We start from the raw sequence: 16,962 nt of genomic DNA, 5'->3' as shown, positions 1-16,962 counted from the left end.
CATTTTCCACTTTGACTTCCCCTATGATACAAGGAATTTAGAAGCTCCCAGGATCCTTCAATTTCTGGGGCAATTTATGCTGGATGATGGCACTGTATTCTTTGGTGAGTACCATAGTCTCGTTGTTCTTCCAGCTTCTCTTCTTGGTCATCAACTCCTTCAAGAACTTGGCATAGAGTGGCATTTGCTCTATTGCTTCAGCAAAGGGTATGTTAATCTGTAGTTTCTTGAAGATTTCCAAGAATCTGGAGAATTGGTTGTCCTCTCCCTTCTTCTTCAATTGCTGAGGGTGTGGGGCTTTTGGAAAGTTTGGCTTTGGCATTTCTCCCTCTTGATGTGACTTTGGAGTGGAGAATTGAATTTTCTCTTGTCCTTTTTCTTTTTCATCTGAGTTCTTCTCTTGTGGTTTTTTGTAGGTCTCCTTCAATTCCTTCCCATTTCTGAGGGTGATAGCCTAACACTCCTCCCTTGGAGTTGAATTAGTGTTGCTGTGAATATTGTGGCCAGGGGCTTGCTTGAAGAAGTAGCCAATTTGTGTTTCAAGTTTCTTGATAGCAGCATCTTGATCCTGCATATTGGATCGCACTTCTTCTCGGAAAGCTTTACTGTCTTGAATTTCCTTACACATGCTTTCAAGTAGAGTCTCAATTTTGGAGAGTCTATCTTCGGTTGGTGATGGTCAGCTAACTGCTTGGTGATCATCTTATTTTGAGCCAGCAGTGCATCCATATGGTTCAGCTCCATCACTCCTCGAGTGTTGCTCTTTTCAGAAGCATAGAAGTAGTCATTCTCAGCTACAGTCTCAATGACATCTATGGCCTCTTCAATGGTCTTCTTCTTATTTAGAGAACCCTCTGATGAATGGTCCACGGCCTTCTTTGACTCGTAGGAAAGACCTTCATAGAAGATGTGTAGTTGAACTCATTCATTGAACATGTCTGGTGGGCACTTTCTTGTTAAGTCCTTAAACCTCTCCCAAGCCTCATAGAGAGTTTCACCATCTTGTTGCCTGAAGGTTTGTACCTCAGCTCTCAGCCTGTTGATTCTTTGAGGGGGTAAAATCTTGCCAAAAATTTGTTCACCACATCTTCCCAATTTGTCAAACTCTCCTTCGCGAAAGATTCCAGCCATTTAGATGCTTTGTCCCTGAGTGAAAAAGGGAACAAAAACAGTCTATAGACATCCGGATGAACACCATTAGACTTCATAGTGTCACATATTCTTAGGAAGGTGGTTAGATGTTGATTGGGGTCTTCTTGGGCACTTCCTCTGAATGAACAATTGTTCTGAACAAGGGTGATGAGCTGGAGTTTTAATTCAAAGTTATTGGCATGTATGATTGGCTTTTGGATACTACTTCTACAATTTCCTGGGTTTGGATTGATGTAAGAGCCTAGAACTCTTGCCCAGTGATGAGCGGATAATTTATACGCTTTTTGGCATTGTTTTTAGGTAGTTTTTAGTAAGTTCAAGCTACTTTTAGCGATGTTTTCATTAGTTTTTATGTTAAATTCACATCTTTGGACTTTACTATGAGTTTGTGTGTTTTTCTGTGATTTCAGGTAATTTCTGGCTAAAATTGAGGGACTTGAGCAAAACTATGAAAAAGGTTGACAAAGGAATGCTGATGCTGTTGGAATCTGACCTCCCTGCACTCAAAATGAATTTTCTGGAGCTACAGAACTCCAAATGGCGCGCTCTCAATGGCGTTGGAAACTAGACATTCAAAGCTTTCCAGCAATATATAATAGTCCACACTTCATTCGGGAATTGACGACGTAAATTGGCGTTGAACGCCAATTACATGTTGCTGTCTGGAGTTAAACGCCAGAAACACGTCACGACCCGGAGTTGAACGCCCAAAACACGATATAACTCGGCGTTCAACTCCAAGAAAAGCCTCAGCTCGTGGATAGATCAAGCTTAGCCCAAGCATACACCAAGTGGGCCCCGGAAGTGGATTTATGCATCAATTACTTACTCATGTAAATCCTAGTAGCTAGTCTAGTATAAATAGGATAATTTACTATTGTATTAGACGTCTTTTGACCACGTTTCATCTTTGGTCTCATTTTTGTTTTATTCTTCATCTTAAGAGGCTATTGATCACGTTTTAGGGGGCTGGCCATTCGGCCATGCCTGAACCTTTCACTTATGTATTTTCAACGGTGGAGTTTCTGCACACCATAGATTAAGGGTGTGGAGCTCTGCTGTACCTCAAGTTTCAATACAATTACTATTACTTTCTATTCAATTCTCTTTTATTCTTATTCCAAGATATACGTTGCACAACACTTTGATGAATGTGATGATCCGTGACACTCATCATCATTCTCACCTATGAATGCGCGTGACTGACAACCACTTCCGTTCTACTTTAGGCCGGGCACATATCTCTTAGATTCCCCAACAAAATCTTCGTGGTATAAGCTAGATAGATGGCGGCATTCATGGGGATCCGGAAAGTCTAACCTTGTCTGTGGTATTCCGAGTAGGATCCCGGGAATCCGGAAAGTCTAACCTTGTCTGTGGTATTCCGAGTAGGATTCCGGTATTGAATGACTGTGACGAGCTTCAAACTCCTGAAGGCTGGGCGTTAGTGACAGATGCAAAAGAATCAACGGATTCTACTCCAACCTGATTGAGAACCGACAGATGATTAGCCGTGCGGTGACAGAGCATTTGGACCATTTTCACTGAGAGGATGGGATGTAGCCATCAACAAGGGTGATGCCTCCAGACGATTAGCCGTGCAGTGACAGCGCATAGGACCATTTTCACGAGAGGATTAAAAGTAGCCATTGATGATGGTGATGCCCTACATACAGCTTGCCATGGAAAGGAGTAAGAAGGATTGGATGAAAGCAATAAGAAAGTAGAGATTCGAAAGGATTCTAGCATCTCCACACGCCTATCTGAATTTCCCACTATTGATTTACATAAGTATTTCTATCCTATTTTATTTTCTATTTATTTTTATTAATCATATTTGATTTTCTAAATTCCATAATTTTATCCTCCTGACTGAGATTTGTAAGGTGACCATAGCTTGCTTCATACAAACAATCTCTGTGGGATCGACCCTTACTCACGTAAGGTATTACTTGGATGACCCAGTACACTTGCTGGTTTAGTTGAATGAAGTTGTGATCATAAATTCCAATAGAGCCAATTTTTAAATCTCATGCAAATACAAAGAGGATCACAATTTCGTCCACCAAGTTTTTGGCGCCGTTGCCGGGGATTGTTCGAGTTTGGACAACTGACGGTTCATCTTATTGCTCAGATTAGGTAATTTTCTTTTCAAAAACTTTTCAAAAATCTTTTTCAAAATTTTTCTTTTCTTTTTCTTTTTTCCAACTTTGTTTTCGAAAAAATTAATAAAAATCCAAAAAAATTATTAATAAAATCATAAAAATCAAAAATATTTTGTGTTTATTGTTTGAGTCTTGAGTCAATTTTTAAGTTTGGTGTCAACTGCATGTTTTTTAAAATATATGCATTATTTTTTCGAAAATTCCATGCATTCATGGTGTTCTTCATGAACTTCAAGTTGTTCTTGACAAGTCTTCTTGTTTGATCTTGATGTCTTCTTGTTTTATGTCTTTTGTTGTTTTTCATATGCATTTTTCGTTTGTTAGAGTCCATGCATTAAAGATTTCCAAGTTTGGTGTCTTGCATGTTTTCTTTGCATCAAAAATTTTTCAAAAATATGTTCTTGATGTTCATCATGATCTTCAAAGTGTTCTTGGTGTTCATCTTGACATTCATAGTGTTCTTGCATGCATCTTGTGTTTTGATCCAAAATTTTTATGTTTTGGGTCATGTTTGTGTTTTTCTCTCTCCTCATTAAAAATTCAAAAATCAAAAAAATATCTTTTCCTTATTTCCCTCCAAATTTTCGAAATTTTGGGTTGACTTGGTCAAAAATTTTTAAAAATTAGTTGTTTCTTACAAGTCAAGTCAAAATTTCAATTTTAAAAATCTTATCTTTTCAAAAATCTTTTTCAAAAATTATATCTTTTTCATTTTTTTTCTTTTTCTCGAAAATTTCAAAATTATTTTTCAAAATATTTTCCAAATCTTTTTCTTATCTTATATCATATTTTCGAAAATTAGCTAACAATTAATGTGATTGATTCAAAAATTTGAAGTTTGTTACTTTCTTGTTAAGAAAGGTTCAATCTTTAAGTTCTAGAATCTTATCTTGTAGTTTCTTGTTAGTGAAGTAAGTAATTTCAAATTTTTTTAAATTAAATCTTTTTATCTCTTATCTTATCTTTTTCAAAAATTTTATCTTTTTTCAAAATGTGATTTTAAAATATCTTATCTAACTTCTTATCCTCTAATCTTTTCAAATTTGATTTTAATATCTTTTTCAACTAACTATTTGATTTTTGTTTGTTTTTTTTTTTATCTTTTTCAAAACCAACTAACTACTTCTCCCTTTCTAATTTCGAAAATATCTCACCCTTTTTCAAAATTCTTTTTAATTAATTAATTAGTTTGAATTTAAAGTTAATCTTATCTCTAATTTTTGAAAATTACTAACCCCTTTTTAAAATTATTTTCGAAATTCTCCCCCTCTTTTCTTATTCTATTTAATCATTTATTTACTAACACTTCTCTTCACCTCTCTCCATCTAAATATCCGAACCCATTCTTCTTCACTCTTCTCCCCTTCCTTCTTCTACTAACACAAAGGAATCTCTATACTGTGACATAGAGGATTCCTCTTCTTTTCTTGTTTTCTTCTCTTTCATATGAGCAGGAACAGGGAAAAAGGCACTCTTGTTGAAATTGATCCTGAACCTGAAAGGACTCTGAAAAGGAAACTAAGAGAAACTAAATTACAACAATCCAGAAACAACCTTTTAGAAATTTTCAAACAAGAGAAGGAGATGGCAGCCGAAATAATAATAAGCAAGGAGAATGCTTGGTGACTTCACAAAGCCAACGTCCAAATTTGATGGAAGAAGCATCTCCATTCCTGCCATTGGAGCCAATAATTTTGAGCTTAAGCCTCAACTAGTTGCTTTAATGCAACAAAACTGCAAGTTTTATGGACTTCCATCTGAAGATCCTTATCAGTTTTTAACTGAGTTCTTGTAGATCTGTGAGACTGTAAAGACGAATAGAGTTGATCCTGAAGTCTACAGACTCATGCTTTTCCCTTTTGCTGTAAGAGACAGAGCTAGAATATGGTTGGATTCACAACCCAAGGATAGCCTGGACTCCTGGGATAAGCTGGTCACTGCCTTCTTGGATAAATTCTTTCCTCCTCAAAAGCTGAGCAAGCTGAGAGTGGATGTTCAAACCTTCAAACAAAAAGATGGTGAATCCCTCTATGAAGCTTGGGAAAGATACAAGCAGCTAACCAAAAGATGTCCATCTGACATGTTTTCAGAATGGACCATATTAGATATATTCTATTATAGCCTATCTGAATTTTCAAAAATGTCATTGGACCATTCTGCAGGTGGATCAATTCACGTAAAGAAAACACCTGCAGAAGCTCAAGAACTCATTGACATGGTTGCAAATAACCAATTTATGTACACTTCTGAGAAGAATTCCGTGAATAATGGGACACCTCAGAGGAAGGGAGTTCTTGAGATTGATGCTCTGAATGCCATATTGGCTCAGAACAAAGTGTTGACTCAGCAAGTCAACATGATCTCTCAAAGTCTGAATGGATGGCAAAATGCATCCAACAGTACTAAAGAGGCAGCTTTTGAAGAAGCTTATGATCCTGAGAACCCTGCAATGGCAGAGGTTAATTACATTGGTGAACCTTATGGAAACGCCTATAATTCATCATGGAGAAATCATCCAAATTTCTCATGGAAGGATCAACAAAAGCCTCAACAAGGCTTTAACAATGGTGGACGCAATAGGCTGAGCAATAGCAAGCCTTTTCCATCATCTTCTCAGCAACAGACAGAGAATTCTGAACAAAACACTTCTAATTTAGCCAATCTAGTCTCTGATCTGTCAAAGGCCACTTTCGGTTTCATGAGTGAAACAAGATCCTCCATTAGAAATCTGGAGGCACATGTGGGCCAGCTGAGTAAGAAAGTCATTGAAACTCCTCCCAGTATTCTCCCAAGCAATACAGAAGAGAATCCAAAGGAGAGTGCAAGGCCATTGATATAATCAATATGTCCGAATGCACAAGGAAGGAGGAGGACGAAAATCCTAGTGAGGAAGACCTCCTGGGATGTCCCTCAAGCAAGAAGGAGTTTCCTATTAAGGATCCAAAGGAATCTGAGGCTCATATAGAGACCATAGAGATTCCATTAAATCTCCTTCTGCCATTCATGAGCTCTGAAGACTATTCTTCCTCTGAAGAGGATGAAGATGTGACTGGAGAGCAAGTTGCTCAATATTTAGGAGCTATCATGAAGCTGAATGCCAAGTTGTTTGGTAATGAGACTTGGAAAAATGAACCTCCCTTGCTCATTAGTGAACTGGATACTTGGATTCAGCAAATTTTACCTCAAAAGAAATAAGATCCTGGCAAGTTTTTGATACCTTGTACCATAGGCACCATGACCTTTGCAAAAGCTCTGTGTGATCTGGGGTCAGGGATAAATCTTATGCCACTCTCTGTAATGGAGAAGCTGGGGATTATTGAGGTACAACCTGCCTTGTTCTCATTACAATTGGCAGACAAGTCATTGAGACAAGCTTATGGAATAGTGGAGGACGTGTTAGTAAAGGTTGAAGGCCTTTACATCCCTGCTGATTTCATAATCTTAGACGCTAGGAAGGAAGAGGATGAATGCATCATCCTTGGAAGACCTTTCCTAGCTACAGCAGGAGCTGTGATAGATGTCAACAGAGGTGAACTAGTCCTTTAATTGAATGGGGACTACCTTGTGTTTAAGGCATATGGCCATTCCTCTGTGACAAAAGAGAGTAAGCATGAAGAGCTTCTCTCAATTCAGAGTTAAGAAGAGCCCCCACAGTCAAACTCTAAGTTTGGTGTTGGGAGGCCACAACCAAACTCTAAGTTTGGTGTTAAGACCCCATATCCAAACTCTAAGTTTGGTGTTGGGACTATACAACATTGACCTGATCACCTTTGTGGCTCCATGAGAGCCATTGTCAAGCTATTGACATTAAAGAAGCGCTTGTTGGGAGGCAACCCAATTTTATTTATCTCATTTTTATTTTATTTTATTTTATTGTTATTTTGTGTTTTATTAGGTATATGATCATGTGGAGTCACGAAAAAAATATAAAAAAATTAAAAATAGAATAAAAAATAGCAGAAGAAAAATCACACCCTGGAGGGAGGACATCCTGGCATTCAACGCCAGTAAGGAGCATCTGGCTGGCGTTCAACGCCAGAACTGAGCATGAATCTGGCGCTGAACGCCAGAAACAAGCAACATCCTGGCGTTTGAACGCCAGGAATGTGCCTTGAGAAAAGCTGGTGCTGAATGCCAGTAACAAGCATGGAACTGGCGTTCAACGCTAGAAACATGCTACACATGGGCGTTGAACGCCCAGAGTGTGCATCATCTCGGCGTTTAAACGCCAGAATGTTGTGCAAAAGCATTTTACATGCCTACTTAGTGCAGGGATGTAAATCCTTGACACCTCAGGATCTGTGGACCTCACAGGATCCCCACCTACCTCGCCCTCTCTCTCTCCATTCATGGTCATCCCTTCTGTTTTCCATTCACCACTCACATCCATCCACTCTTCCCCATACACCCCACCTACCTTCCAAATTCAAAATCTCTTTCCCACCCAATCCCACCCATATAGCCGAATACACACATCCCTCCATCTCCTCCATATCTTCTTCTTATTCTTCATCTTTTCTTTCTTCTCTTACTCGAGGGCGAGCAATTTTCTAAGTTTGGTGTGGTAAAATCATAGCTTCTTATTTTTCTATAACAATTGATGGCACCTAAGGCCAGAGAAACCTCAAAAAAAAAAAGAGAGAAAAGAAAGAGAAGAGAAAAAGGGAAGACAAAAGCTTCCACCTCTAAGTCATGAGAGATGGAGAGATTCATCTCAAGGATCCATAGCTCAGTAATAGAGCATTTAACTGCACATCAAGAGAGCATGAAGAACTCCCTCATCAAGAAATTCCTGAGATACCTCAGGGGATACATGTTCTTCCATATAATTATTGGGAGCAACTAAGGATAGGAACACCAAAATTACTAGGGATCATGCAACAAAAGCAAGGAAGAGACATAAAGGAGCTCAAAAAGCACCATTGGTCCTTCAAGAAGGCGCCACCCTCACTAAGGTGGACTCATTCCTTGTTCTTATTTTCTCTACTTTTCGGTTTTTATATTATATGTTCATTTATGTTTTGTGTCTCTACTTCATGATCATTTAATAAATATGTCTTAAAGCTATGAATAATACCATTAATCCTTCACCTTTCTTAAATGAAAAATGTTTCTAATTCAAAAAGAACAAGAAGTACATGAATTTTGAATTTATCCTTGAATTTAGTTTAATTATATTGATGTGGTGATAATACTTTTTGTTTTCTGAAATGAATGCTTGAACAGTGCATATTTTTGATCTTGTTATTTATGAATGTTAAAACTGTTGGCTCTTGAAAGAATGATGAACAAAGAGAAATGTTATTGATGATCTGAAAAATCATACAATTGATTCTTGAAGCAAGAAAAAGCAGTGAAAAGCAAAGGCTTGCGAAAAAAAAAATGGCAAAAAAAAATATATAGAAAGAAAAAGAAAAAGCAAGCAGAAAAAGCCAATAGCCCTTAAAACCAAAAGGCAAGGGTAAAAAGGATCCAAGGCTTTGAGCATCAATGGATAGGAGGGCCCAAGGAAATTAAATCCAGGCTAAGCGGCTTAAATCAAGCTGTCCCTAACCATGTGCTTGTGTCATGAAGGTCCAAGTGAAAAGCTTGAGACTGAGTGGTTAAGTCGTGATCCAAAGCAAAAGAGTGTGCTAAGAGCTCTGGACACCTCTAAATGGGGACTCTAGCAAAGTTTAGTCACAATCTGAAAAGGTTCACCCAGTCATGTGGTCTGTGGCATTTATGTATCCGGTGGTTATACTGGAAACAAAATGCTTAGGGCCACGGCCAAGACTCATAAGTAGCTGTGTCAAGAATCAACATGCTTAACTTCCGAAATTCTAAGTTCCTAGAGAAGCCAATCATTCTGAACTTCAAAGGAAAAGTGATGGCAAAACTATTCAGAGGCAAAAAGCTACAAGTCCCGCTCATCTAATTAGAATTAATATTCATTGATATTTTGGAATTAATAGTATATCTCTTCTTTTATCCTATTTGATTTTCAGTTGCTTGGGGACAAGCAACAATTTAAGTTTGGTGTTGTGATGAGCGGATAATTTATACGCTTTTTGGCATTGTTTTTAGGTAGTTTTTAGTAAGTTCAAGCTACTTTTAGCGATGTTTTCATTAGTTTTTATGTTAAATTCACATATTTGGACTTTACTATGAGTTTGTGTATTTTTCTGTGATTTCAGGTATTTTCTGGCTGAAATTGAGGGACTTGAGCAAAACTATGAAAAAGGTTGACAAAAGGACTGCTGATGCTGTTGGAATCTGACCTCCCTGCACTCAAAATAAATTTTCTGGAGCTACAGAACTCCAAATGGCGCGCTCTCAACGGCGTTGGAAAGTAGACATTCGGTGCTTTCCAGCAATATATAATAGTCCACACTTCATTCGGGAATTGACGACGTAAATTGGCGTTGAACGCCAATTACATGTTGCTGTCTGGAGTTAAACGCCAGAAACACGTCACGACCCGGAGTTGAACGCCCAAAACACGTTATAACTCGGCATTCAACTCCAAGAAAAGCTTCAGCTCGTGGATAGATCAAGCTCAGCCCAAGCATACACCAAGTGGACCCCGGAAGTGGATTTATGCATCAATTACTTACTCATGTAAATCCTAGTAGCTAGTCTAGTATAAATAGGATAATTTACTATTGTATTAGACGTCTTTTGACCACGTTTCATCTTTGGTCTCAGTTTTGTTTTATTCTTCATCTTAGGAGGTCATTGAGCACATTTTAGGGGGCTGGCCATGCGGCCATGCCTGAACCTTTCACTTATGTATTTTCAACGGTGGAGTTTCTGCACACCATAGATTAAGGGTGTGGAGCTCTGCTGTACCTCAAGTTTCAATACAATTATTATTACTTTCTATTCAGTTCTCTTTTATTCTTATTCCAAGATATACGTTGCACAATACTTTGATGAATGTGATGATCCGTGACAATCATCATCATTTTCACCTATGAACGTACGTGATTGACAACCACTTCCGTTCTACCATAGGCCGGGCGCATATCTCTTAGATTCCCCATCAGAATCTTCGTGGTATAGGTTAGATAGATGGCGGCATTCATGAGGATCCGGAAAGTCTAAACCTTGTCTATGGTATTCCGAGTAGGATTCTGGGATTGAATGACTGTGACGAGCTTTAAACTCCTGAAGGCTGGGCGTGATGACAAACGCAAAAGAATCAAGGGATTCTATTCCAACCTAATTGAGACCCGACAGATGATTAGCCGTGCTGTGACAGGGCATTTGGAACGTTTTCACTGAGAGGATGGGATGTAGCCATCAGCAAGGGTGATGCCTCCAGACGATTAGCCGTGCAGTGACAGCGCATAGGACCATTTTCCCGAGAGGATTGAAAGTAGCCATTGATGATGGTGATGCCCTACATACAACTTGCCATGGAAAGGAGTAAGAAGGATTGGATGAAAGCAATGAGAAAGTAGAGATTCAAGAGGAGCACAGCATCTCCATTCGCCTATCTGAAATTTCCACTATTGATTTACATAAGTATTTCTATCTTATTTTATTTTCTGTTTATTATTAATTATTCGAAAATCCATAAACCAATTTAATCTGCCTAACTGAGATTTACAAGGTGACCATAGCTTGCTTCATACCAACAATCTCTGTGGAATCGACCCTTACTCACGTAAGGTTTATTACTTGGACGACCCAGTACACTTGCTGGTTAGTTGAACGAGATTGTGGAAAGAAAGTGCTGAGTTAATGTTTTTGTGCACATACCAAAGAGCTAATAATGTTGATCACAATTTCATCCACCAATCAACCCTTACTCACATAAGGTATTACTTGGATGACCCAGTACACTTGCTGGTTTAGTTGAATGATGTTGTGATCATAAATTCCAATAGAGCCAATTTTTAAATCTCATGCAAATACAAAGAGGATCACAATTTCGTCCACCACCCAGCATGATTCACAGGGCCCTCTCTGGCATGGTTGTGAGCTTCTCCTTCATAGTTGTTTTCCATGTTCTCCTCCATGTTTGTTTCAAAGTATTCTTCCTCTTTCTCAGCACCGATAGCTCTTTTCCCTCTTGCTTCCCTCCTTAATCTAAGGAAGGTCCTCTCAGGTTCCGAATCGAAGGAAGTTGAAGGTCCGCTTCTTCTCCCTGTCATACAACTAATAGAGCACACAACAAGAAATAAAAATGAAGAGATTATTCTTGTTAGAGTGGCTGTTAGTATGAGGGGTGGAAATTATCAAATAGTTAGTGGGTTAGTGAGCAGAATTGAAAATAAAAACAAGGAAAAAGAAAACAAGGAGGGGAGAGGGGATGAGGAAGAAAATAACTGAAACTAAAGATAATTGACTAGGTAAAATAAACAATCAAAAGAAAATGCTTAATCCAGTGATCTTCCAACTTAATCATTGTCGATACAAAATCAATCCCCGGCAACGGCGCCATAAACTTGACGCACGGAAACTTGTCTCCCAATAAATTTCCCTTCGGCAAGTATACCGAATTGTCGTCAAGTAAAAACTCACAATAGAGTAAGGTCAAATCCAACAGGGATTGATTGGTCAAGCAACTTTAGTTGGAAAGATATGCTAGTTGAGCTAAATAGAAATTGAGTTGAGAATTGTAGAAAATTAAATAGTTGGAAAGTAAAGTGCAGAAAGTAAATTGCAGAATCTTAAATGGGGATTTGGGGAAATGAGCATGAAGATAAATGGCAGAAAGTAAAGAGAATGGGTAAGATCAGAAATGGGGGATTCATTGGGCTTAGGAGATGTTGCATTCTCCGGATCAAATTCATTCTCATATCTTCCTCAATCAATGCATTCATTGATCTCCTTGGCAATCTTAGGTGATTGGATCCCAATTCCTTGGCAACCCAATCTCTCTAAGCTTGAACAATTACCTAATTCCTTGATTTAATTGCTCATGGGAAGAAATGAAGTATGGTCACTGATTATACCACATGTATTTCCAAATCAAAGTGTTGGGAGGATTCCATGTCACTATATCCGTCCAAACCCCAATTTGATCCAACATGAGAAAGCATTTCTAGCATGATCTCCTCATCCCTTTTCCAAGGCTCAGAGGAGATCCAATTATGGAGAGTTTCTTTTCCAAGACAACTAACCAATTGAAGTAAGATTGAAAGATTTCTAGTAAATCAAGAGAAAAGAAAGTGGAAGAAGAATGAAAACTATAATTGATCCATCAAATTACAACAGAGCTCCCTAACCCAATGAAAGGGGGTTTAGTTGTTCATAGCTCTGGAAATGGAAATGGAAAATGGTAGAAAAGAGTACATTCTCCAGTAACTAGAAAAGTGCAGTAAAGTAAATATACAAGGTGTAGTTCTCCAAATTGCCAAGCTCTTTCTAGTTCAAAACTACTCCTATATATACTACTCTTCTTGATCTTATAGTTAGTTCTTCAAGTCTTGGATATGGGCCTTTGATCTTGAGTTAAAGCAGTTACAATCTTTAGTGGGCTCAGCTTTGCTTGCAAAAAAGTGTGAGTTAGGCATGGACGTTAGTTAGGACGTTAGTAGTGTTAACGTTAAGTGAAAATGTGTGTTCGAGAACGTTAGTGACGATCACCTTTTCCACTAACGTTCCAACCCACTAATGATCCACGTTAACTTCAACGTTAGTGGCACTAATGTGACCACTAACGTTGCCTCATGGTCCTTCGCAAACGTTATTGGCGTTCACCTTTTTCAATAACGTTGGCTCTTGGGTCTTCTCCCCACGTTAGAGTTCACGTTAGTGTAACTAACGTGACCCTTAACGTGAGCATGCCTAAGCTTCGAGAGCGTTAGTGACACTTACCTTTGTCACTAACTGATGAGCGGATAATTTGTACGCTTTTTGGCGTTGTTTTTAGTATGTTTTTGGTATATTTAGTTGAGTTTTTAGTATATTTTTATTAGTTTTTAGTTAAAATTCACTTTTCTGGACTTTAATATGAGTTTGTATGTTTTTCTGTGATTTCAGATATTTTCTGGCAGAAATTGAGGGACCTGAGCAAAAATCTGATTCAGAGACTGAAAAGGACTGCAGATGCTGTTGGATTCTGACCTCCCTGCACTCAAAGTAGATTTTCTGGAGCTACAGAAGCCCAATTGGCGCGCTCTCAACGGCGTTGGAAAGTAGACATCCTGGGCTTTCCATCAATATATGATAGTCCATACTTTACCCAAGATTTGATGGCCCAAACCGGCGTTCAAAGTCACCCTCAGAATTTCCAGCGTTAAACGCCGGAACTGGCACCAAAATGGGAGTTAAACGCCCAAACTGGCATAAAAGCTGGCGTTTAACCAAGAAGTCTCTACACGAAAATGCTTCAATGCTCAGCCCAAGCACACACCAAGTGGGCCCGGAAGTGGATTTTTATGTCATTTACTTATCTTTGTAATTCTTAAGCTACTAGTTTCCTATAAATAGGACCTTTTACTATTGTATTTTCATCTTGGTTCTTCTGGTTCCCTCTTTGGGACCGAAGCCAATGATCACTCTTGTTCTTATGTAGTTTCAACGGTGGAGTTTCTACACACCATAGATTAGGTGTGGAGCTCTGCGGTACCTCGAGTATTAATGCAATTACTATTGTTCTTCTATTCAATTCCGCTTGTTCTTGTTCCAAGATATCACTTGTTCTTCAACTTGATGAATGTGATGATCCGTGACACTCATCATCATTCTCACCTATGAACGTATGACTGACAACCACCTCCGTTCTACCTTAGATTACGTGAATATCTCTTGGATTCCTGATACACGATGCATGGTTGATCGCCTGACAACCGAGCGCTCGCCTGACAAATGAGCCAGCCATTCCGTGAGATCAGAGTCTTCGTGGTATAGGCAAGAACTGATGGCGGCATTCAAGAGAATCCAGAAGGTCTAACCTTGTCTGTGGTATTCTGAGTAGGATTCAATGATTGAATGACTGTGACGTGCTTCAAACTCCTGAGGGCGGGGCGTTAGTGACAGACGCAAAAGAATCACTGGATTCTATTCCGGCCTGATTGAGAACCGACAGATGGATAGCCGTGCCGTGACAGGGTGCGTTGAACATTTCCACTGAGAGGATGGGAGGTAGCCACTGACAACGGTGAAACCCTTGCATAAGCTTGCCATGGAAAGGAGTAAGAAGGATTGGATGAAGACAGTAGGAAAGCAGAGAGACGGAAGGGACCAAGCATCTCCATTCGCTTATCTGAAGCTCTCACCAATGAATTGCATAAGTATCTCTATCTTTATCTTTATGTTTTATTCATATATCACCCATACCCATTTGAGTCTGCCTGACTAAGATTTACAAGGTGACCATAGCTTGCTTCATACCAACAATCTCCGTGGGATCGACCCTTACTCGCGTAAGGTTTATTACTTGGACGACCCAGTGCACTTGCTGGTTAGTTGTGCGGGGTTGCAAAAGTGTGATTGCAATTTCGTGCACCAAGTTTTTGGCGCCGTTGCCGGGGATTGTTTCGTGTATGGACAACTGACGGTTCATCTTGTTGCTTAGATTAGGTATTTTTCAGAGTTCTTAAGAATGAATTCTAGTGTTTCAAGGTGATGATCTTATCATCACCAAAGCTGATTGATTCTCATCAATTTAGCTCTTGAATGCAATGTCCTGCTGAAGCTTGGCTATCCATGTCTAATTCCTTTAGACTAAAGCTTTAGACTAACATTGCATGATTCCTGGAATTCTCATTAAGAATTTTGATACCTTTATTTTCTTCTTCCACTTAATTTTCGAAAAATCCAAAAAAAAAAATTTCAAAATCATAAAAACCAAAAATATTTTATGTTTCTTGTTTGAGTCTAGTGTCTAATTTTAAGTTTGGTGTCTTGCATGCATTGTTTATTTGATCTTGGTTCTATTTTCAAGTCAATAGTACAGGGAACTGAAGATTCAGAACATGCAACAGAGGAATTATACAGAAAAAGCTGGACGTTCAAACGCCCAGTGAAGAAGGACAGACTGGCGTTTAAACGCCAGCCAGGGTGCCTGGTTGGGCGTTTAACGCCCAAAAGGTAGTGCATTGGGCGTTAAACGCCAGAATGTGCACCATTCTGGGCGTTTAACGCCAGGATGGCACAAGGGGAGGATTTTGTTTTCAAATCAATTTTTTTCAAGTTTTCAAAGTTTTTCAAAATCAAATCTTTTTCAAATCATACCTTTTCAATCAAATGTTTTCAAAATCAATTCTTTCCTTTTTCAAAGATACTTGCTATCAATTAATGATTTGATTCAACATTTCAAGTATGTTGCCTTTTCTGTTGAGAAAGGTTTAATGTTTGAATCATCTTTTCTTGATAGCCAAGTTATTAATTTTAAAATCAAATCTTTTAAATTGTTTTCAAATCATATCTTCTCAATCACATATTTTTAAAACAATCATATCTCTTAACCTCATCTTCTTCAAAATAGTTTTCAATCAAATCTTTTTGATTCTAATTTCAAAATCTTTTTCAAAAATTACTTGATCCCTTTCTCACTCTAGATTTTCGAAAATCAAATTAAGTTTTTCAAAATGCTTTTAAAATCTTTTAATTAATTTTCAAAAAAAGCTCTTCCCCTCTCTCACATTCTATTTATGGAGTACTACTCCTCCTCAATGCACAATTCGAACTCTATCTCACTAAGTTCGAATTCTTCTACCTCTTCCTTCTAATTTTCTGTTCCTCTGACACCTCAGGAATCTCTATACTGTGATATAGAGGATTCCACATTTTTGTTTTTCTCTCATATGAGCAGAACAAAGACAAAAGCATTCTTGTTGAAGCTGACCCGAACCTGAAAGGACCTTGAAGCGAAAGCTAAGAGAAGCTAAGGCACAACTCTCTGTAGAGGACCTAACAGAAATCTTCAAAAAGAAGGACCATGGCAGCCAAAAACAACAAAATGCCAACAAGCAAGGAAGGTGCTGGGTGACTTTACTGCACCTACTCCCGACTCTATGGGAGAAGCATCTATCCCTGCCATTGGAGCAAAAACTTTGAGCTCAAGCTCAATTAGTTTCTCTAATGCAACAGAATTGCAAGTTCATGGACTTCCATTGGAAGATCCTCATCAGTTCTTAGCTGAATTCTTGCAAATCTGTGACACTGTCAAGACTAATGGGTTGACCCTGAGGTCTACAGACTTATGCTATTCCCTTTTGCTGTAAGAGACAGAGCTAGGACATGGTTGGACTCACAACCTAAAAAAAGCCTGGACTCATGGGAAAAGCTAGTCAATGCCTTCTTGGCAAAGTTCTTTCCACCTCAAAAATTGAGTAAGCTTAGAGTGGAAGTCCAAACCTTCAGACAGAAGGATGGAGAATCCCTCTATGAAGCTTGGGAAAGATACAAACAATTGATCATAAAATGTCCTTCTGACATGCTTTCTAAATGGAGCATCATAGGTATTTTCTATGATGGTCTCTCTGAACTATCCAAGATGTCTTTGGATAGCTCTGCTGGAGGATCTCTTCATCTGAAGAAGACGCCTACAAAAGCTCAAGAACTAATTGAAATGGTTGCAAATAACCAATTCATGTACACTTCTGAAAGGAATCCTATGAACAATGGGACAAATCAGAAGAAATGAGTTCTTGAGATTGATACTCTGAATGCCATATTGGCTCAGAACAAAATATTGACTCAGCAA

General features: G+C 38.6%; 1 non-coding gene across 1 annotated transcript; it reads right to left on the bottom strand.

Moving 5' to 3' along the window:
* Nucleotides 1-16,590: 16,590 nt before the first annotated feature.
* Nucleotides 16,591-16,698, bottom strand: LOC130953794 (small nucleolar RNA R71). Its single transcript, XR_009075955.1, has one exon. It is a non-coding gene; the product is annotated as a small nucleolar RNA R71 (small nucleolar RNA).
* Nucleotides 16,699-16,962: the final 264 nt, after the last annotated feature.

Source organism: Arachis stenosperma, chromosome 9 (assembly GCF_014773155.1).
Source record: "Arachis stenosperma cultivar V10309 chromosome 9, arast.V10309.gnm1.PFL2, whole genome shotgun sequence".
NCBI classification, from domain to species: domain Eukaryota; kingdom Viridiplantae; phylum Streptophyta; class Magnoliopsida; order Fabales; family Fabaceae; genus Arachis; species Arachis stenosperma.
The sequence above is the reverse complement of the archived record's forward strand: the minus strand, read 5'-3'. Positions and strand labels throughout refer to the sequence as shown.